This window comes from Protomyctophum bolini (genome assembly GCF_963924005.1).
Source record: "Protomyctophum bolini genome assembly, chromosome: 7".
Lineage (NCBI taxonomy): Eukaryota > Metazoa > Chordata > Actinopteri > Myctophiformes > Myctophidae > Protomyctophum > Protomyctophum bolini.
The window spans coordinates 48868466-48891883 of record NC_137868.1 but is presented as its reverse complement, the minus strand read 5'-3'; the positions used below and the strand labels follow the sequence as shown (position 1 = coordinate 48891883).

The window sequence follows — 23418 nt, the reverse complement described above, 5'->3', positions numbered from 1 at the left end:
AGCAATATAAACGTGTGTGTGTGGGTGTGTTACACGGCTTGGCCTGTTGTAGCGCTACGATGAGGCTGATTTGAAAACTGTCAATTTTCAACTGTCATTTCTTCCAAAGCCTAGTGGGAAGATGCATGCGCACAGTTTCACCACAATCGGACGCTGCGTTGAGTAGTTGTGGCGATTGGTACAAAACGGGTACAAAGCGTACTAAGCGGGTACAAAGCGCCTAGTGGGAACGTGCGTGCACAATTTCATGGAAATCACATGATGTGTTCATGTTTTGCAGCATTTTGTTTGAAACTGAGCACTCCTGCAAACTTTGGAAGCCAATCTTAGCCAATCAGGATGGAGTCTGAGAAATCTGAATGACTCGTTTCGTTGAATGGCTCTAGAGAGACTGTGTACCAATTTGCGTGATGTTTGGACAAAATCTGTAGTTGTACTGTCCAAAAACTTGTTTTGCAAAAAGCGGTCTCCTGGTGGTGCTATAACAGGCCGTTCTTGAAATTTTGGGGCAGAGGTGCATCGTGGGAGTGTGTGTGCAAAATTGGGCATCTACGGGGTTAACGGTATAGATGCCAACCGGACGGACGGAGTGCAAAACATACTCTCTCCCCATGCCTTTGGCCTGGTGGAGAAAAATATCTTTGGAGCTTATTTTCTTCCTGCTAAGTGGCAAGCTATATAATATGGAAGAAATGGAAGTGGGGAGGAGGCTCCACTTCCGCTTTATATTCTACTCATAACCAGAGCTTCTGTTGCTGTATGATGGAAGCATTTATACTTTACTCATGATAGAACTTCCGTTGCTCCAGACTGTATGATGGAAGCATTTATACTTTACTCATGATAGAACTTCCGTTGCTCCAGACTGTATGATGGAAGCATTTATTGTATATTTTACTCGTGATAGAACTTCCGTTGCTCCAGAGTGTATGATGGAAGCATTTGGAAGTTGCGAGAGGCAACAGTCTGGCATCTCAAGCCTATATGCAGCACACAACATAGTGAATGACGCGAGGCGGGACGTCCCCAGGGTGAAACTATTCCCTAAATGGTAGCATTTAGCGGATCTCTTCTCTTGCGTGTTTGACGTTTCTACCTGTGCGACACTGGAGCCAGGATTTATTTATTTATTTATTCCTACCTTTATTTGGGGGAGACAGAGCGCATGACATTAATGAACACCACACATACAATGCCGTGAATATACTAGCGCATTTAGCAAGAATGCTATAGTTTCCACTCCAAACTCATGCGCGGTTTGTCTATACAGTCAAGCCCCTCTGGGACAACCCTGAGTCCTATGCATTTATGGAAGTTATTGCTTAACATTTTTACTTGTGACATAATATGCTGGTGTTAAAAAAAAAGGTTACATTGTGCTGCTTTAAGTCATTGTTTCCGTGGACTTAAATTAATTGTTTTATTGGAGGGCTCGCTGCCCTGCCGTTTGACCTGCGTGCCCTCAAAACACCGACAACGGCCAAAGGCCAATATAGTGACCTCTCTCCTAAAAGGATGAGATCCCTGCAGGCCTGCTGCTGCCGCGACATGAAGCAATCTGTCAACGACACAGCGCTACTTCAATTCAATTCGATTATATTTTTATTAAATCACAACACGTTTGTCTCAAGCCACTTTGAGCAGAGGGTTGACTCCTGTCCGGGCCCCTCCTACGTCTCACCAGGTCCACTCCTGCTCTCACCAGGTCCAGGACCAGACTCCCAGCACCAGGCACTTCATTCAGGAGTGGTGGATTCCTGAGCCGCAATGGTTTCCGCAGGCTCCAGTGAAGTACAGTTAAATGCACTGATATTTACTGTCCACCACTGACAACATGTGCCTTGATTTGCTCACATTCGTTAATGGCAGAGATCAGATTAGCCTGTATTGATCCCTGTGGGGGAATGCAGGCGTTGATGTGATGTTAACGTGATCAGCCCAGAGTGTTCCAGTCAAATCAAATCACACTGTACTTACTTGTAGTTTCAATGTCTCCACCAGGCCCGAACGCATGGGGAGAGTATGCTTTGCACTCCGTCCGTGTGTGCGTGTGCGTGTGTGTGTGTGTGTGTGTGTGTGTGTGTGTGTGTGTGTGTGTGTGTGTGTGTGTGTGTGTCTGTGTCTGACTGTTACCAACTGATCTTCGGCACCATTAACCCGGTCGATGCAAAATTTGACGATGATCACCACATTTTCCAGAACAGCATGTTAGAGCGCCACCAGGAGGCCGCCTTTTGTAAAACCATTTCTTTTTATATTACTCCTACAGATTCTGTCCAAAAATCCCTCAAATCGTTAAACACTATCTCTATAGTCATGTGTTCAAGATGGATCTGTCCGATATTTCATAATTATTCCATCCTAATTGGCTGACATTGGCTTTCAAAGTTTGCAGGATTGGCCCGTTTTGAACAAAAAGCCTCAAATCATGAACGCAGCGTGCAATTTACGTGAAACAGACTTTCCTACTAGGCTGAGGAATATATCCCACCCTTTTCACTTTGGCCTGTTACCTGTCACCAACAGGTGGATTTTTGCAAAACAAGTTTTTGGAACAAAATGCCTGAAATCAAATTGCCATCCAAGGCATAAGAAGAAATGGCACCTTTTTCACATTGGCTTATTATAGCGCCACCAGGAGGCCACAACCTGACCTGGCCTGGTGTCTATTTCTGCCTGCAAAGTGCTGTAGATGCCCTCTAAATATACGTACTGTGTGTGTTGTGTGTGTGCGCACATGCATGTGCGTGTGCGTGTGTGAGAGTGAGAACATAATTCAAGAAATATAGAAAATATGTGTCTGAAACATGTTACGTCATGATGATGCACAAGGATGAGAGCGCCCCTCACTTCACACGGGTGTGATTTCTTTCCGAACAAACGGAACCGCCGGCATATCATCTTAAACACCACACAGACAACCATGAATGATGCGTATAGCTTGCGGAGTTAGTTCAGTCAGATATACTCGAGGGGTTTCATGCTGTGCTCAAGGGCGCATACATACAGTACATATACTCAAGGGGTTAATATGCTGCATTACTATGTGGGTGTATTCAGTGTGTGTAAGACCCACACATATTTCGCTGATGTGGCCAGCTGATGTGGTCAGCTGACCAATTGGTCGGGCTACTTAAGCTCACTAGATTGCATGCTCTTCCTGCCTTCCTCTGCATATGGTTCCTGGTTGTTATGTGATGTTTGCTCCCACCACCACCCCAGCACCACCGGTTCCCCATGGGGGGGGGGGTTGTTATTGTATATCTATCTCTCTGCGCTCTTAATGTTTAATGATGGTGTTTAATTGTGCCGCGCACTGGGAGAAAAATGTAACGCCAAGATAAAATATCATAAGCACACTTCCCATTCTATAATACATATTGGTCAAATCTACTCGTGAGTTATATATCTGACGGAACTGACGCTAATGTGATGGGACTAATATGAGCCTAAAGCCTATTAGTCCGTGCTGTAAACACAAGCTATATGTCTCATCATGCTGGCCCTCGGGGCAGCTGTGCTCGATATACGTTGGCTGTCTTGTCGCTGCTGTCAGACAATGGGGACGACAACGAGGCTGCTTGGGAGGGACGGCTATATGATCTGGAGCCAAGTGGCTCACTGCCTCGTTGTGAGACCTATACAAATCACCCCCCCCCCCCCCCCCCACACCTGGCTCACATACAGCCAGGATCGTCCCCGAGGGGTGATTTAAACGTATTTGCGCGCCAGCATCCGGCAACCCCGAAAACGGACGGTTTGCAAGCTCATACCGACGCGACGCGTAATTGGTGGAGCTTTTAAATCGTGGGTTTTGGCCCACGTGACGCGACGGGGCCAGCCATTACACAGCAGTGGTATATATAGACTATAGAAGGCACCGGAAGAGGATTTCCCATTCTTTTTGCCGAGTTGACAAATCATGACGACAATAAACAAAAATAATCTTTTTACAAAAAATTAAAAAAGTATTGTGCCCTGCCCTTTTTTTCTCCTTTCTAATTATTTGTTCTACTCCACTATGTCTCAGAGCCACAATTTGTACTTTTACTCCATTACAATTATTTGAAAACTTTAGTTTCTATAGTTGCTCATTTTGATTAGAAAACATACATTAACAACTTCACTTCAACCACTTTCGGCCATTTGAAAATAGCCGATCTACAAGCTCACGATGAGTCGCAACTCACAACGCGACGCATTGTGAGCTTGTAGATCGGCTATTGTGAATAGATTTAGTACACATTTTGAACTTGAGAAATGGGACATTCTGCAATATGAGTACTTTTACTTTTAGTTCTTTAAGTACATTTTGATGCCGATACTTTTGTACTTTTACTCAAGTACAATTTCAATTCCGTACTTTTACGTGTGACGAAGTAGTTCTAAATTTGCAGTACTTTGACTTACTTCTACTTTTACTTAAGTAAAACAATTCAGTACTTTATCCACCACTGCGAACCACCATTGCGCACCCGTTACGCAGCCAATACCATCTTTTACCACCGGGGCGGCGGTACACGGTACCTTCTCTGCAGGCTAGGGCCTCAAGATCGTTTGTTATATAAGTATCGGACTTATGAACAAGCAGGCCCCGTCTCAGTTCCGTGCATAAAGTGTGATGTGACGCCTCTTGGAACTATGACTGGTGGCCTTCTGTTGGCATTGTTTCTTTATTGTCAATGTACTGTATCTATCTATCTATCTATATATCTATCTATCTATCTATCTATCTATCTATCTATCTAAACGTTAGGAGAGATATATGGTATAAAGATATAAAGAGAATGAAGATATACAAATCTACATGCTCTAATTGTGCAGCCATTATTATAAATAAATGAAGTAATGCGGATGTTAAACAATAGTTCAACTCTTGAGAGGGCCTCTTTAACTCTCAAGAGTTTGGAGCGTTGATGTGATGTTAACGTGATCAGCCCAGAGTGTTCCAGTCAAATCAAATCACACTGTACTTACTTGTAGTTTCAATGTCTCCACCAGGCCCGAACGCATGGGGAGAGTATGCTTTGCACTCCGTCCGTGTGTGCGTGTGCGTGTGTGTGTGTGTGTGTGTGTGTGTGTGTGTGTGTGTGTGTGTGTGTGTGTGTGTGTGTGTCTGTGTCTGACTGTTACCAACTGATCTTCGGCACCATTAACCCGGTCGATGCAAAATTTGACGATGATCACCACATTTTCCAGAACAGCATGTTAGAGCGCCACCAGGAGGCCGCCTTTTGTAAAACCATTTCTTTTTATATTACTCCTACAGATTCTGTCCAAAAATCCCTCAAATCGTTAAACACTATCTCTATAGTCATGTGTTCAAGATGGATCTGTCCGATATTTCATAATTATTCCATCCTAATTGGCTGACATTGGCTTTCAAAGTTTGCAGGATTGGCCCGTTTTGAACAAAAAGCCTCAAATCATGAACGCAGCGTGCAATTTACGTGAAACAGACTTTCCTACTAGGCTGAGGAATATATCCCACCCTTTTCACTTTGGCCTGTTACCTGTCACCAACAGGTGGATTTTTGCAAAACAAGTTTTTGGAACAAAATGCCTGAAATCAAATTGCCATCCAAGGCATAAGAAGAAATGGCACCTTTTTCACATTGGCTTATTATAGCGCCACCAGGAGGCCACAACCTGACCTGGCCTGGTGTCTATTTCTGCCTGCAAAGTGCTGTAGATGCCCTCTAAATATACGTACTGTGTGTGTTGTGTGTGTGCGCACATGCATGTGCGTGTGCGTGTGTGAGAGTGAGAACATAATTCAAGAAATATAGAAAATATGTGTCTGAAACATGTTACGTCATGATGATGCACAAGGATGAGAGCGCCCCTCACTTCACACGGGTGTGATTTCTTTCCGAACAAACGGAACCGCCGGCATATCATCTTAAACACCACACAGACAACCATGAATGATGCGTATAGCTTGCGGAGTTAGTTCAGTCAGATATACTCGAGGGGTTTCATGCTGTGCTCAAGGGCGCATACATACAGTACATATACTCAAGGGGTTAATATGCTGCATTACTATGTGGGTGTATTCAGTGTGTGTAAGACCCACACATATTTCGCTGATGTGGCCAGCTGATGTGGTCAGCTGACCAATTGGTCGGGCTACTTAAGCTCACTAGATTGCATGCTCTTCCTGCCTTCCTCTGCATATGGTTCCTGGTTGTTATGTGATGTTTGCTCCCACCACCACCCCAGCACCACCGGTTCCCCATGGGGGGGGGGGTTGTTATTGTATATCTATCTCTCTGCGCTCTTAATGTTTAATGATGGTGTTTAATTGTGCCGCGCACTGGGAGAAAAATGTAACGCCAAGATAAAATATCATAAGCACACTTCCCATTCTATAATACATATTGGTCAAATCTACTCGTGAGTTATATATCTGACGGAACTGACGCTAATGTGATGGGACTAATATGAGCCTAAAGCCTATTAGTCCGTGCTGTAAACACAAGCTATATGTCTCATCATGCTGGCCCTCGGGGCAGCTGTGCTCGATATACGTTGGCTGTCTTGTCGCTGCTGTCAGACAATGGGGACGACAACGAGGCTGCTTGGGAGGGACGGCTATATGATCTGGAGCCAAGTGGCTCACTGCCTCGTTGTGAGACCTATACAAATCACCCCCCCCCCCCCCCCCACACCTGGCTCACATACAGCCAGGATCGTCCCCGAGGGGTGATTTAAACGTATTTGCGCGCCAGCATCCGGCAACCCCGAAAACGGACGGTTTGCAAGCTCATACCGACGCGACGCGTAATTGGTGGAGCTTTTAAATCGTGGGTTTTGGCCCACGTGACGCGACGGGGCCAGCCATTACACAGCAGTGGTATATATAGACTATAGAAGGCACCGGAAGAGGATTTCCCATTCTTTTTGCCGAGTTGACAAATCATGACGACAATAAACAAAAATAATCTTTTTACAAAAAATTAAAAAAGTATTGTGCCCTGCCCTTTTTTTCTCCTTTCTAATTATTTGTTCTACTCCACTATGTCTCAGAGCCACAATTTGTACTTTTACTCCATTACAATTATTTGAAAACTTTAGTTTCTATAGTTGCTCATTTTGATTAGAAAACATACATTAACAACTTCACTTCAACCACTTTCGGCCATTTGAAAATAGCCGATCTACAAGCTCACGATGAGTCGCAACTCACAACGCGACGCATTGTGAGCTTGTAGATCGGCTATTGTGAATAGATTTAGTACACATTTTGAACTTGAGAAATGGGACATTCTGCAATATGAGTACTTTTACTTTTAGTTCTTTAAGTACATTTTGATGCCGATACTTTTGTACTTTTACTCAAGTACAATTTCAATTCCGTACTTTTACGTGTGACGAAGTAGTTCTAAATTTGCAGTACTTTGACTTACTTCTACTTTTACTTAAGTAAAACAATTCAGTACTTTATCCACCACTGCGAACCACCATTGCGCACCCGTTACGCAGCCAATACCATCTTTTACCACCGGGGCGGCGGTACACGGTACCTTCTCTGCAGGCTAGGGCCTCAAGATCGTTTGTTATATAAGTATCGGACTTATGAACAAGCAGGCCCCGTCTCAGTTCCGTGCATAAAGTGTGATGTGACGCCTCTTGGAACTATGACTGGTGGCCTTCTGTTGGCATTGTTTCTTTATTGTCAATGTACTGTATCTATCTATCTATCTATATATCTATCTATCTATCTATCTATCTATCTATCTATCTAAACGTTAGGAGAGATATATGGTATAAAGATATAAAGAGAATGAAGATATACAAATCTACATGCTCTAATTGTGCAGCCATTATTATAAATAAATGAAGTAATGCGGATGTTAAACAATAGTTCAACTCTTGAGAGGGCCTCTTTAACTCTCAAGAGTTTGGAACCCGCTCAATTTACAATGTAGGCATTAATCCGGAACGATTTACGGTATAAGCTAGAACAAAAACATGGTAATACATCAAATACATCCAAAATTGTCTTCAAGAATCATAATGTAAGCTAAGAACCAAACTGTGAGAAATCAGGAAACTATACGTACACACCATGCCATGTCTACATAAAAAGTTACTTCGCTTTTTAGCTTTTTTTTATGTAACTCAAGGACCAGCTGAGGAGCAGCGGTGGAGCAGCGGTATATAAATGAAGCCTGCATGCGCTTTATGAGTGATGACAGTAGTTGTTGCTGCTGAGAGGCTGCAGGGGAGACATGTCAACACAGTGTAGCTTCTTACTGCGGCTGACGTCATCACATCAGTGAGTCAACCTCTCTCTCTCTCTCTCTCTCTCTCTCTCTCTCTCTCTCTCTCTCTCTCTCTCTCTCTCTCTCTCGTACATCATCACATCAGTGAGTGAACTCCAAAACGCCAAAATCGCCTTTTTTTGGCACCTGTTTTCCGAAGGCCACGGGCACCGAGATTCCGCTGGCGTTATGCTGCATGCCTCTCTGTGGCGACACAGTTTTTAGAACGGTAATATCTCTGATTCTTCTTTTTAGACCAAAAAATCAGCTTAATTCGCGGCTCATTTCGACTAAATCTACAGTTGATTTATTCAAGTAAAATGCGGGCCCTGATGCCGTCGTAATGACTGTTTTTACACTTGAAAATAGCCGACGTATAGAAGCTCACAACGCGTCGCAGCGCGACACGTTGTGAGCTTGTAGATCGGCTATTTTCAGCATGCAACCAAGTGTAAAAAGACTTGGATATCTTGTCCACTAGTCCCTTCCTAACATGTTAGTCTAGTTTGTATTTGTTATAATATATATTAGTCTTAGTTTTAGTCATCATAGCTTAGTCTTCATTTAGTCTCTCTCTCTCTCTCTCTCTCTCTCTCTGTCTCTCTCTCTCTCTCATATATACATCATCACATCAGTGAGTCAACGTCTGTCTCTCTCTCTCTCTCTCTCTCTCTCTCTCTCGTTAGTACATCATCACATCAGTGAGTCAACCTCTCTCTCTCTCTCTCTCTCTCTCTCTCTCTCTCTCTCTCTCATACATCATCACATCAGTGAGTCAACCTCTCTCTCTCTCTCTCTCTCTCTCTCTCTCATTGCATGGTCTCAAACAGTGGTGGAAAAAGGTTATCGCATTAACTCACTCGTCGCCAAAATCGGCGCTGAATGGGTTAAGTAAAAATAATGCTGCAATGTCGAAATAAGTAAAAGTCTGGAATTCAACATTTACTTCAGTAAAAGTACAAAAGTATATTGGCATCAAAATGAAGTACCAAAAGTAACAGTATATTCTCATTATGCATACGTTTTTCAAATGTACAGTATAACTACATGAAAATAGAAAGCTCATGTGTCGCATCTGTGAGCTTGTAGATCTGCTATTTTCAAATGGAAATGAATATTATTAAAACCCATTTAGACCTGAGCTCGATTCTATAAGGCTGTGGTGCTTAAACATTTTCATGTCAAGGACCCCCAAAAATATTTGGCCATAATTGGCCCCCCATCTGAAAATATATTGTTCCAGGGACCCCCCAGAAGCAACTATTTGAGTTAAAAACGTTCGCTGTGAAAGCATATTATATTCAAAGATTTGCGCCACATTTTCACGATTTTTCAAAAATAGCAGATCTACAAGCTTGTAGATTTTTAAATAGATGAAGCATGACATAACGCTTAAAACGCCAACAGGGGTTCCCGTCCAGAATGGGTCAATGAATATTCTGTAATAACATTCAAAATCTATTATACAAAGTAAATATAGTAAACTAAAGTTTTCAAACAATTGTAGTGATCATTTTCTTTCTGTTTCTTTCCGTATTTCTTTCTATAATGTTGTGAAACGCATATGAATATATACTGTATATGCTGCAGATATTGGGCCCAATGTCACTGTGTGATATAGCTTGTTTTGTATAGCTCTGATCTATTTGCATATTGGGGCTAAAGGCAGAAAGTTTGTATCATTATGTTATATGTAGTTTTTTTTACTAAAATCTTTGCTTCTGGGAGGGAGGTCCCTGGAACAACACACTGTATAGTTTCAGATGCAGGGGGCCGGCGTCTTACATAATAATTCTGGGGCTCCTTGAAATGAAATAGTTTGAGACAACAGATAGAAACATAGGTTTTTTTCTGAAAACTATCATGATTTAGAAGACATTTGTGACCAGATTTGAATGAGAGCCTCCCATCGCGCGAGTTAATAGCACAGGCAGACTCTTCACAAGCATGTCTGAAATAAGTGTCAGAGCTGAAATCGACATGTAAATATGAAATATATGCTTAAACATGTAGCTAGGTGTAATGTTAAGTCCACAGAAGTTAACCTTTCAAGCCTGTTCTCTCAACTCGCTGTTTTCCGCAAGACATTATTCTATAAGCCTTATCTCCAAAACAGGTGGGTCAACCTAAACAACCAATATGTCAATTTGAAGCTATGATTCCCTGCTTTCATATTATGACATGCACAAATGAAAGTTAAAAAAAAAATCCAATGGCAGTCAAAGTCAGTCAAAGTTGGTCACATTTGTAGAATCTGGTATATATCAGGTCGAAATGAGTTAAATAAATAATGTATCCATTGGAACGTCCCAAAAAAAATCCATTCCCTGAAAGGTTTGGGGACATACGAGGTCTGAAAGGTTTGGGGACATACGAGGTCTGCGCCCGACGGACCGAAAATGCTCAAAATGTTCATTCCGCTGTGGCTTGTCCTAAATGTGCATGCGACGAGCAGAAAGTGAGGGGGAGCTAAAGCAAAAAAAAAAGCAAATAAAGTAAGTAGTATAGCTACAGTACATAACTGCACTCATCCTGTTTGGAGAATTACTGCCATATGAACTCTATTTATATATGCAGGTTATATTTATAGATGCAGGGAGGACAAAAGGAATCATTGCAGAGGAAAAGAAAAGGACTGTCTTTCTATACTCTTCTCTCCTTATATACAGTATAGGCTCTTTCTCTGCCCTATATTTCCTTTTCTTTTCTGTTCTCCATTTCTTTTCCTGTGTTTTCTTTTCTCTGATCTGTTCCTCCTTAGTCTTGCTCTTGTCTTTTCTCTATGTCTCCTCTCCTCTCCTCTCCTCTCCTCTCCTCTCCTCTCCTCTCCTCTCCTCTCCTCTCCTCTCCTCTCCCCTCCCCTCCATAAACTTTCTTATCGACCGCTGAAGTCTTTCACGCTGAGACAGTTTCTGATGGCTGCAGAGTGATAGCGTGATCAGCAGTGTTACCACACAGATATTAATATTGATCTCGTACTGTATATATATATATATATATATATATATATATATATATATATATGGCCGTTGAAAAGCCAACCGTTTCCGCTGCAGCTCGCGCGCTGACTCACTGTGTGCACTCTCTGTTATGACAAGTGGAGTGTGTGATGATTCCAACCATTACAGCTCCAACAACACACACTGCTGACATCAATTCAGAGCGAGCGAGTGCTCTGGCTTCGCTGCGTGCACGGTGCTGCCATTTATGCACTTTTTCTTTTTTGGCAACGCAACCATGATGAACCGTTCCTATTTCAACTCCACACAACTTGCACTGTATATTTGTCACGCATCAGTGTCATCATGTGTGAAGGAGGAGTGAGTGAATTCGGCATTTTTCACAGCAGCCATTTCGACATAATGATATCCCTTTCTCATATCAAGGTCCATTATGTATTCGGCATTTGAGCCACGGACGAACCACCATTTGATGAGATTTAGCCTCTCAGAACCAGTACAATTTTGTCCACAATTCCATGCATGCTGTTATTGGTATCAGAGAGATACTGGGCAGCTTAACCCATTTTGACCTGAGGACGATTTGCCTTCTAAATCCTGAGAGTTTTCTGAAAATCCCATGTTTCTATGTCAGTGGTTCTCAATATTTCATGTCAAGGACCCCAAAAATGAGTATGTAATTTGCCGCCGACCCCCATCTGAAAATATGTTGTTCCAGGGACCCCCCAAAAGCAAAGATATGAGTTAAAAACGTTATATTCAAAGACTTTCGCGATTTTTCAAAAATAGCAGACCTACAACCTCATAGCTTGTAGGTCTGCTATTTTTCAATAGCTAAAGTATAGCATAATGCAAAAACACCAAAAGGGGTTCCTGCCAAAAATGGGTTAAACTAAAATATGTTGATATTGTGTTACCAATTATTTGATTTGATTTGATTTGATCTTTATTTATCTTGAACATAAAAAGTACAAATAACAGTACATCAACACAATATCAATCACACCATTATTTTGTTCAAGAAGGGACAGAGAGAAGCAATGCTTATATTGTCCGGGCCCCCTTCTTACCTTTACATATATTGTAAAACAATATATTATAATACAAAAACAATTATATAATAATGATAATACAAAATAATGATAACATTTCATTACATACAGTCATTGTAAATAATAAAAAAATCTTATTGAAAGTAATAATTTAACTAAGTAATAATCTATAGTAAAGAATAAAAAGACAGAACAGAGTAAAACTAATCCTAGTCAATCAGCTGTTCATACTTTTGCAGAAGTGACTGCTTATAGCAGTGCTTGATCTGTTTAATATTTTTACACAGTTTTAATGCCTATATCAAGATTATTCCAGAGTGTAACACCATATATTGAAGTGCACTTTTTTTCCAGCAAGGGCAGAATCCAATCGTACCATTCAGAGACTTTCCCATTTGGACACATTACTTAAGTAACTTTGAAGCCAATCAAGCACTGTCCCTCTTATACCATACCTGCCCATGGTCAATCGTGTCGAATGCCTTTTTAAGGTCAATGAACACACGCATTGCATGTTTCTTATTACCAATACAACCTGTAATCTCTTCTACTACCTCCATCAAAGCCATGGAAGTTGATCGTGATGATCGAAAACCATACTGGCTGTCATTTAGTATGGTTTAGTCATTTAGTTATGGCTGTCTATGCATATTTGTCCAGTCTTACAACAAATAATTATTCCAGTATCTTGGAGAACTGCGACAGCAGTGAAACAGGCCTGTAATTGGTAAATAGGTGTTTTTTCCCCCGTTTTGTATATGGGAATAACTTCCGGCAGTTTCATTTTATCAGGAAATGATCCCGATCTAAATGATCATGTTACATACATGAGAATGATATACTAATCAAAGTTGTTAATTGTAATGGATTTCCAGCGAGCCGGCATGCACACTAGCAGCACCCTAACTCTGTTTGACCTGAATGGAACACAACCTTTAATTAACAGGCTTAATATGTGGCGGAAATAGCAGATCTACAAGCTTGTAGATCAGCTATTTTCGGGGGCGCAACCCAGCAGTCTTTATCTACTGGAGACGCGCGGTGTAACGACATGGATTTCAAATTAGTTTGACGCAAAATGCTGCGTATATAGGCCATATATAACAGACATAATAGGCCTATATATTATTATAGTATGTAATGTGAGAATCACTGACATGGTGCCAGGGCACAGAGCCAAGTGCTATTGCCAATAATGTTCAGACTAGAGTAATTTTAAATAAAGTCATCCGTTATATGATGGCAAGTGCAATCCCCTGGAAATACATGTGGTCTGACAGAGACAACAATGCCTGTTGGCTCCTCCAGTCTCACAGCTATTGACATGGTAAACGGTGCATTTCCATAGCCTTTATCCAAAGAGATTTACAATGTGCATTACAATCACCCTTGCACGCACACACACGCACGCGCGCGCACACACACACACACACACACACACACACACACACACACACACACACACACACACACACACACACACTCTTTATTGTCCCGAAGGATATTCGTCTTCACAGTCATGAGGTCCCAAAAACCCGATGTCCCTCACTGTATTGTCAAGATAATGTGGAATACCTAAGTTGTACATTTAAGGAAATCACAAACCAAACCATGAGAAGCTGTTTTCCGTCCCCACTGACATTTGACCTGTGACTTGTGTGGTCTGGAGGGGTCTTCTCATTGGCATGTGTTAAGACCAACCTACTCCCTGAGGGGGGGTTGTAATGTATTTAAGCTGAAGTCTAACTGAGATGTGTTGAGTCAGTACATGCTGTTCCATTGTAACGCTTCACTACTGTCTCCGTATTCGAATACATTTATTCCAATACTCTGAAACTCTGAATTGTGTCTGTCTCCTTATGTTGTTCAACTGGGTTATAAGTGCTCACCGAAAGATTGCAGACTGATCAGAATGCCATTGGATTTTTTTTTCTCTCGTTTTGTTTTCATGTCATATGAAAGCAGGGAATCATAGCTTCAAATTGACATAGTGGTTGTTCAGTTTGACCCGCCAGTTTTGGAGATATGCGGCCTATAGAGTAATGTCTTGCAGAAAACAGCGAGTTGAGAAAACAGGCTTGAAAGGTTCACTTCTGTGGTCTCTAACATTACACCTATAGCTACATGTTTAAGCATTTATTTTGCTCTGACACTTATTTCTCTAGTATGTGAAGAGTCTGCCTGTGCTATTAACTCATTTTGGGGAAAAATGTCAAATCTGGTCACATTTTGTTCTCCGCATTTGACCCATCTCTTGGAGCGGTGAGCCGCGCTCGGGAATCATTTGATTAGTAGATTTGACCCCCCCAATCCAACCCATTGATGCTGGGTGCCAAGCAGGGAGGCATTGGGTCCAATTTTCACAGTCTTTGACACTCTAACCACATGGCCACTGTCCGGTGGCATGAGGTGGCAAAAAAAAAAGCGATTCCAGGGGATGATCAGTGTCATTTGATCTTGAAATGCTAACTGTGTGATGGCCTTATTGTTCATTTCAGAAAGTGTGGGTGTATACTTGTTGTAACTATGGTGCAGTGAATATTTTTCCTTGCACTTGATTGCCTTACAAACCCATGCCGTGCGGGCGTCTAAGCACTCATTATGACTGTGAATGTGTGGCTCCAGGCAGCCCCGTAAAGACATCAAGTGCTATGCTTCCGTCACATATAGCCTATACTTGCCGAGCAAAACAAGGAAGTGATGTGGCTTGCTCTGGTGGCTCAAAGTGTAGCTACTTTTGTGAATTTAATAGTTTCATTAGGTTAATATTGCTATATGTTTGTAACCACTCGAGCCACTCGAGGCCCCAGCTTACCGGATATTTTACAATGGCTCCCAGCCATTGTAAAATACCCGGTAACTTGAGACCTCTTGTGGCTCATTGCATTCCAATAGTTTCCCTATATGATAAAACATTGTTTTATAAAAGAAATGTCGCACACATATTTTTCCAGTGCATACGGCAGGCCTTGTTGACGGATCTGGAAGAGGATTTTGAAGGTCTGGTTCCAAAAACGAACCAGTATTTAATGTGTAAAGTCCATGATATTTACATTGGAATGAATGAGCCTGGCTGGAAAGTGTCCCAAGTGGGAGCTTGTCTAATTGGGAGAGGGGCTAAAAGGTGAATTTGCCTCTTGTGTGCGCGCAAAGTACTGATACAGTAAAAACAAAACAATAGTGTATTTAAATATATATAACGTGCGGGTTGCCACAACATTCCAAGGCAAACGTGGACTTTGTGAGTCACAGCAGCACATTATAGGTTTGAGGAGCAGCAGTGTTGTACACACTGTCCCCAGAACACAACTCCTTTTGCCGAGCGCGTGGTGTCACATTGAGCTGAGGTGTGCAGACAGCAGGCAGCGTCGTATGACTGCAGGGCTTGGCATGGATGAGGATGATGTGACAAATGGAGGAGATGGAACTGAGGCATACAGTACATGTACTGTATACTGTACTGTATATCATATTATACACTGCACAGGCATCGTTTCACCTTTCCCCCATGCTGTCACACGTATACTGTACTCGTCTCAACTGTAACCCATTTAGACCCGTGAGGACGATTCTACAAAATGCCTTCTGAATACTGGACATGTGAGGAAAAAACATATTTTTTATGTCAAGGACCCCAACAAATATAATTTATTTGGCCCCGCCGCCGACCCCCAACTGAAAATATGTTGTATCATACAACATATTTGTTTGTTAAAAACCTTCGCTCTGAAAGAATATATATATTCAAAGATTTCCGCAGACCTACAAGCTCGTAGCGCTATATGAGCATGTAGCTCTGCTATTTTTCAATCGCTAAAGAATAACATAATGCTTAAAAACACCAAAAGGGGTTCCCGCCGCCCAGAATTGGTTAAGCCACGGTTAAAAATGTACATTAATCTCTCTCTCTCTCTCTCCAAACAAACTCTGAGCTCACATCATATTGCCGAGCGAGTCAGTCCGCCGCACGTGGTTAATTTGTTGTCTCCCACAAATCTGCTGACGACTTCAATTGTGAACACTATAATTGCGTCTGAGGCGAGCGTTCTGCGATAATATAGCCGATCTACACAAAGCTCAGAAAAAGGTCGATTGGCGAGGTCGGTTGCGGCGCTGCGTCAAGCGCACAGTAGCCTCGGAAACACAGGCGTTTTTATTTCCAGGGAGAAAAAAATAAGTCTGGGACCGAGTCCACTTCAATTCGGCATACATACAGTAACGCAAACGTCGATCACTCTCTGCTGATTTCTGATCGCCTGCACCTTTGTTAAATTGACGCACAGTCGCACACACGTACACACACACACACACACACACACACACACACACACACACTCCTCTCTCTCTCTGTGTCTCTAATTAATTCGTCTCATGTCGCGCAGCTGCGTCTAGATTATCCCGGTTGGATCCTGCCGGGAGCTGCCTATAGGTGGAGCCCAGGCTAAGCACACAGTGGAACTTTAGCTTGCTGTGATTGGTCAGTCGCTGGTTACCCCTATAAGGAAGGATACGCCATGAGATGACAATGTTTTACCTATTTTTAGAAATGTTTCACTCAACAGATACAACTCCCGTCGCAAGTTCAAGATGTAATTTGCCCATGTGTGTTCCAACCCTATATGGAATGCATATTAGAATGCATCTTGTGCTAATACATATTTTTTAATTAAAATATTGTTCTGATGCTCAAATTAACCTTATTATTAAGTTGTCCCTACATTCCATAGGGCTATAGAGCACACATGGACATACACGGGGGCAGTCGCTATTAAGTGAAATACCATCAATTTATCAAATAAAAACAATAGTTACAGTGTTTTTTTTTTTTACATTTTAGGGCATTAAGGCATGTCTGTCTTAATTAGCCAGGGATCCTCTTATAAAGCAAACCAATCTGGATAATTGGAGATACAAGGTCTCTCTGCCACCTTAGCAACCGTTATCACTGCTTTCACTCTGGCCAAAATAAAGCATCCATTGTTGTGGTGACAGTATTGTTAATCCATTCACTGTAAAGTGCTAACAGATGCTGTTTTCTCCCCCCCCCCCCCCCCTCTCTCTCCTGCGTCTTTGCTAAGGCCACATGGGTGTGTGATAAACTATTCATCCTCCTCGTCCAATGAGGACACAGAGTGACTGCATGCGGCAGCCTGCGGCCTCGCTTTGGATCAGCACTCTCTTATCTGTTCCGTTAACTGCAGCTGCTCAACTTTCTATTAAATACATCTCGTTTTTGAACGCCACGATCTCTGTAACCCAAATTCTCGAATGTATACTGTCTATCCTGGACGCTATACAACACACACTTCTCTCTGCCAACCTGGGGAGAGCAATGGACTGACCTCATGCCTCCTTCTATGCATGAGGAGTCCAAGCCGCTTCTTTTCACCTGACAGGGGGGAGTTTCCCCAGTTGGACGTAGTGCGCGGAAGGAAAACATTCCGACCAGTTCCTTTCCCCCTCCATCAGGCGCCCCGGCTGGCCAGGGGGAGGCAGTTTAGAGACCAGGATTACTGCATGTTGTTTGTGAGGGTACCTACCCTAGGGGACACGGGGAGAACATGTGAGGGTACCTAACCTATAGGGGACACGGGGAGAACATGTGAGGGTACCTACCCTAGGGGACACGGGGAGAACATGTGAGGGTACCTGCCCTAGGGGACACGGGGATAACATGTGAGGGTACCTATCCTAGAGGACACAGGGAGAACATGTGAGGGTACCTAACCTATAGGGGACACGGGGAGAACATGTGAGGGTACCTACCCTAGGGGACACGGGGAGAACATGTGAGGGTACCTATACCCTAGGGGACACGGGGAGAACATGTGAGGGTACCTACCCTATAGGGGACACGGGGAGAACATGTGAGGGTACCTACCCTAGGGGACACGGGGAGAACATGTGAGGGTACCTATACCCTATGGGGAGAACATGTGAGGGTACCTACCCTATAGGGGAAACAGTGAGAACATGTGAGGGTACGTACCCTAGGGGACACAGGGAGAACATGTGAGGGTACCTACCCTAGGGGACACGGGGAGAACATGTGAGGGTAGGGAACATGCCCCCAGAAACCGCCAAATCCATCTCATCTCCTGGACCAGTGTGCACACACGTGCACATATTTGCTATTTATTAACCTTCCAGAAAGGTCACAAATCTATAGCTGATACGGATCAATTAAGTCATTGACTAATAGCCGCTATATATCTGCCAAATCAATGCGTTTGTTGGTCGGACTCTATGGCTAAAAAGGTTAACGTGTCATTGTTCGGACGTCGCGTTGGTCCACCTCTCCCCCATTACTAAACCTATATATATACCACACGCTGGGCCACGTAGTGTAGTCGGAGTAGTGGGATTAAGGGTTGGGAGAGGGTTAAGGTTATAGGTTTAGGTGTGCTGCCCCGTGGGAGGTTATAGGGTTATGGTTGAGGGTTTGAGACAACGGACCAATGGTATGTCTAACCAAAAGCACGCACCCGTATCTGCGTCTAGTCTTGTTTGTTTACAAGCGAGAGACTCTCGCTCGTGTATGGGAAGTATATCACTGCAGCTCAAAGAGGCGAAATATTGGGTTATTTCTCAGTGCCAGGTCCAAGCCTGCATGGCCGCGGCATTCAGAGAACTGCTGGCTGCTACAGAATGTATATTATAGGACGTATAATGTTGACATTTCTGACCCTTTCATGCAGTAACAGCTTCAACACTTTAGGCCTGACGTCGAAATAAAACAAAATGTCTTGTCTAAATCCTCCAGTTTCCGAAGTACCCATGTTTCAGTGGTGCTCAATATTTCATATCAAGGACCCCAAAATGATATGTTAATTGGCCTCCGACCCCCATCTGAAAATATGTTGTTTCAGGGACTCCCCCCCCCCCCCCACAGAAGCAAAGATTTGAGTTAAAAACGTATATTATTATATTATATCACTCATTCTTGAGATGAGGGACAAAAGTGGAAAAAACATGTCCCACACATAAGAGCCTTATTTTATGTAAAAAATAAATTAATTCATAAAAATAAAAGCACTTGCAAAGTTAAGTGTAATACAGTTGTGTATTATTATGCCCTTAATTTCATTATAATTGTTTTCATATTCCATCTGAATTAGTTAAAAGCAGGCCCTGTACCCAAAAAGGCCTGTATTTAGCCTGTCCCCAGCAAGTGGCCACAATTTCAAACTGCCAAAAAAGTGTCTAATACTGTCACAATCACATAAATATACATACTAAATTAAAGTAGATTGTCAACAACATAGCAAATAATATACACAGTTAATTTTAATTTATATTTTCTATTAAATATCTCATATCAAATGTTCGTCCCACGTCTCCGTCAACTCCGTCAGGTTTTTTTAAAAGTCTTAAATTAATCAGAAAATATTGTCGACAGATTTAGCCTGAAGACTCCTTTTCCAAGTCCCATTTATATTTGTTGCAACAGTGGAGTACCTGGTCTGACAAGCATTCAATTGTTTGATATTTTAAACAAACAATGTTGATAACAATGTGGTCACAGCTTTTACATGTCAACTCCGTCTGCACATTTTTATGATCTTTGTTAAGAATTCCAAAATAATGTTTATTATTTTAGTTTAGGGGTTAGGTTTAGCTAACAAAATTAAGCAAAAACAAAATGGCTACATTGTACTAAAGAGGGTTAAGATGAAAACAAAGGCCATTTTGTCAACTCCGTCAGACGTCAACTCCGTCAGATTTTGTGTCTGACGGAGTTGACGTGTATCTGACGGAGTTGACAAAAGTGTTCCTAAAACAATAAAATTATTGTTTTTGAATAATGGGCAGTATTCTAATTTGGCACACAGTTAGAGCATGCCTTAAGGAACATTTTTGGCTATGGGGCCATCACAGATTTGTCTCGTGGTGACCATGGCAGCCATATTACAAAAGAGCCGCCACCTGATGTTATTTTACAATAACTCAAGTTCTACACCACCTAGGATCTTGATTCTGGTGACTAAGACCTCATTTTCAAGGATGAGGGATACAGTGGTACAATTTAGACTTTCCCTGTGACCATGGCAGCCATTTTTCAAAATGGCCGCCATATGACCATACATTTTCAAGGATGTGGGGTACATACATATTTAGATTTGTCCTGTGACCATAGCAGCCATTTCTTTTTCCAAAATGGCCGCCACCTGCTGTTATTTTACAATAACTCAAGTTTTAGACCACCTAGGATCTTGATTTTGGCGACTAATCATACATTTTAAAATATGAGAAATACAGTGGTACTATTTAGATTTGTCCTGTGACCATGGCAGCCATTGTTTTTCAAAATGACCACCAACCTGCTGTTATTTTACCAATAACTCAAGTTTTAGACCACCAAGGATCTTGATTCTGGCGACTAATCATTACATTTTCAAGGATGAACTTTCTCTGCGAGAGGTAAGGGCTTATTTCAGGTGCAGGTTGAGTTTCTACTGACAGGACATTAAAAGGAGGTGGGCTTTCTGGCCTTTGACTTGCCCCTTTCAGGTACAGATGCACAGTTTGACTTCACTGGCCACTGCAGGGAACTGTGGGGGAGAAACTTTGGTCTCTTGACACCCCGATTAGGTTCAGGGTTTTTTTTGGTGGAGACTTGCCTTTCATGACATCTTTGCTGCAGCAGTTGATCTCCTTACTGCCAGTGGTGGCACACTCTGGGTCTCTGGGGCATTGTATCTTGGTGGCCTCCTGCCAGTGTTTCTCCATCCTTCTCCTGAGCTCTGTGTTCTGGGGCTCTGTTATAGTCAACTTACATTGTCTTGGCTGGAGATTGCTTTCCTGCAGGGTCCAGCCCAGTCTTGTGCAGATGGCTGCTGGCCCATCTGGAGGCCCCAACCTCACTTGTTCGGTTGGTGTGATTAGGTGGGGTGGTCTTCCCCAATCAGGATGAGGGGTTTGACCCTTTCAAACGGCAGTCTGGCCAAGTGTCTGTATTTAGTTGTGAGTTTAGATACAGGATACGATTGCTCACCCAGCCCCAGGTGACATGAGGTGAAGGCTCCTTTGATTTGGTAACATTGCTTTGGTTGACATGCTGGGGACACAGAGAAAGACACTGATGCCTTCAGTATCTGCACATCCTGCCTGATGGTCCTGAAGCCAAATCTTCTGTCTTCAGTCTTTCGCTCACTGTTCACTGCTCACTGTTCACCTCACCGAATTTAGCCCAAGGAGTTTGACCCCTAGTTTGGCCATAGACCCCCTAGTTTGGCCATAGCCACTTGCCCAAATGTGCCGACATGTGCTGACCTCATCACATCTGTGATGATGGCTATGGCCGTTTTTAGCCAACGTAGTGTTTTTTGTGCAAAACTAATGCTTGGAATGGATCCAGAATCATGAAAAGCCCCTAGTTTGACATGCCACATGCTACTTAAAGCATAATGAAATTTAGAACATTTAGCCTTATATTGGTTGTTGATGGTACCCAACTTTCAGCAGCTGTCAAACATGCCCCTAGGGTGGTCAAATAGAAACCAATGTGGGATATGTTAGTAGACACCTTTACAAACATTGGTGAAGAAAATTCTTGGTAAGAAATGTATTCACAGATTTTATATTATTCTGATAATATTCCCTGAGTAAATTGGTAAAATAATAGCAGGTCCACCATTTTTGAAAATGTCTACCATCCATGGTCACAGGATAAATCTAAATAGTACAACTGTATTCCTCACCCTTGAAAATGTATCATTAGTCACCAGAATCAAGATCCTAGGTGGTGTAGAACTTGAGTTATTGGGAAATAACAGAAAGTTGGCGGCCATTTTGAAAAATGTCTACCATGGTCACAGGACCAATCTAAATAGTACCAATGTATCCCACATCCTTGAAAATATATGATTAGTCACTAGAATCAAGATCCTAGGTGGTGTAGAACTTGAGTTATTGGGAAATAACAGAAAGTTGGCGGCCATTTTGAAAAATGGCTGCCATGTTCACAGGGCAAATCTAAATAGTACCACTGTATTCCTCATCCTTGAAAATGTGGGATTAGTCACCAGAATCAAGATCCTAGGTGGTCTAGAACCTAAATCAGTTAAACTTGTCAACTCCGTCAGATGTTCGTCAACTCCGTCAGACGTTCGTCCCGTGTTGTTTTTGTTAATTTCCAAAGAAATAGAAAATTCGCTGTCAAATCTTTTGTGCTTATGTATTGAAACACCAACTGAAATGATACGTAATGATGATTTTTTTTTTTTTTACATGGTTTTCATGTTATAATATTGAAAATAAAGGTTGAAATGACGGTTTTGAGAAATTGGATATTTCATAATAGTGTGATATTGGAACAAAATAATATTAAAAGATTTGTATTACTTAACTTGATTACTGAAAGCCATTATAAGATAACTGAGGACTTTATATTATTGTTGAAATGATAAAATTCAATTAAAAGGGATTTTAGTGTGTCTGACGGAGTTGACATGAATCAGGTATTAAGTGCATAAATGTCCCATTTTAGAAAGAAATGTTATGCGAAAAACCTGTTCCTTCTCAAGATTGGTAGTTGAGACCTGTGTCTACAAATACATCTATTTGATTTGAATGTATCTTAAAAAAAAAAAAAATCCAGTTTGAAAAAAAATTGTCCCTTATCTCAAGAATGGGTGATATACAGTATATATTCCAAATTTGAGACACATTTTCACGATTCTTCAAAAATAGCACACCTACAAGCTCGTATAGCAGCGCACCACTCGCTATGAGCTTGTAGAACTGCTATTTTTCAATAGTTAAATTAAACACCAAATGGGGGTTAATATACGTTTCATTTCAAACTGATGATGTCATGGCGTGTAGTATATAGAGGGAGGCATGGTTCTGGTGCACGGCACATTATACTTCAGTGCTCCTCTCAAAGTGTTTACGCACAGCGAGGCACACAGAAAGGTACGAGGCAGAAGGAGGCATATAACCGTATTCATATTCATGAGGCATATTGTGTTATCACTCGTGTTATCACAGGCAGGCAGGCAGGCAAGGCAGGCAAGGCAGGCAGGCAGGCAGGCAGATATTGCTCTACACAGCAGTAAAACACCCACAGTTGTATCTTTTGCCACAGTTATTGTTACCGCAGGAGAATTGATTCTATAGCATTGTTGTGGCAGGAAG

General features: G+C 42.2%; 1 protein-coding gene across 1 annotated transcript in view; it reads right to left on the bottom strand.

Moving 5' to 3' along the window:
• The window catches only part of LOC308318779 (uncharacterized protein), a gene marked incomplete at its 5' end in the record, with an annotated part of 473522 nt that overhangs the window by 80737 nt on the left and 369367 nt on the right, over nt 1–23418 (bottom strand). The gene's annotated exons all lie outside the window — the stretch shown is intronic.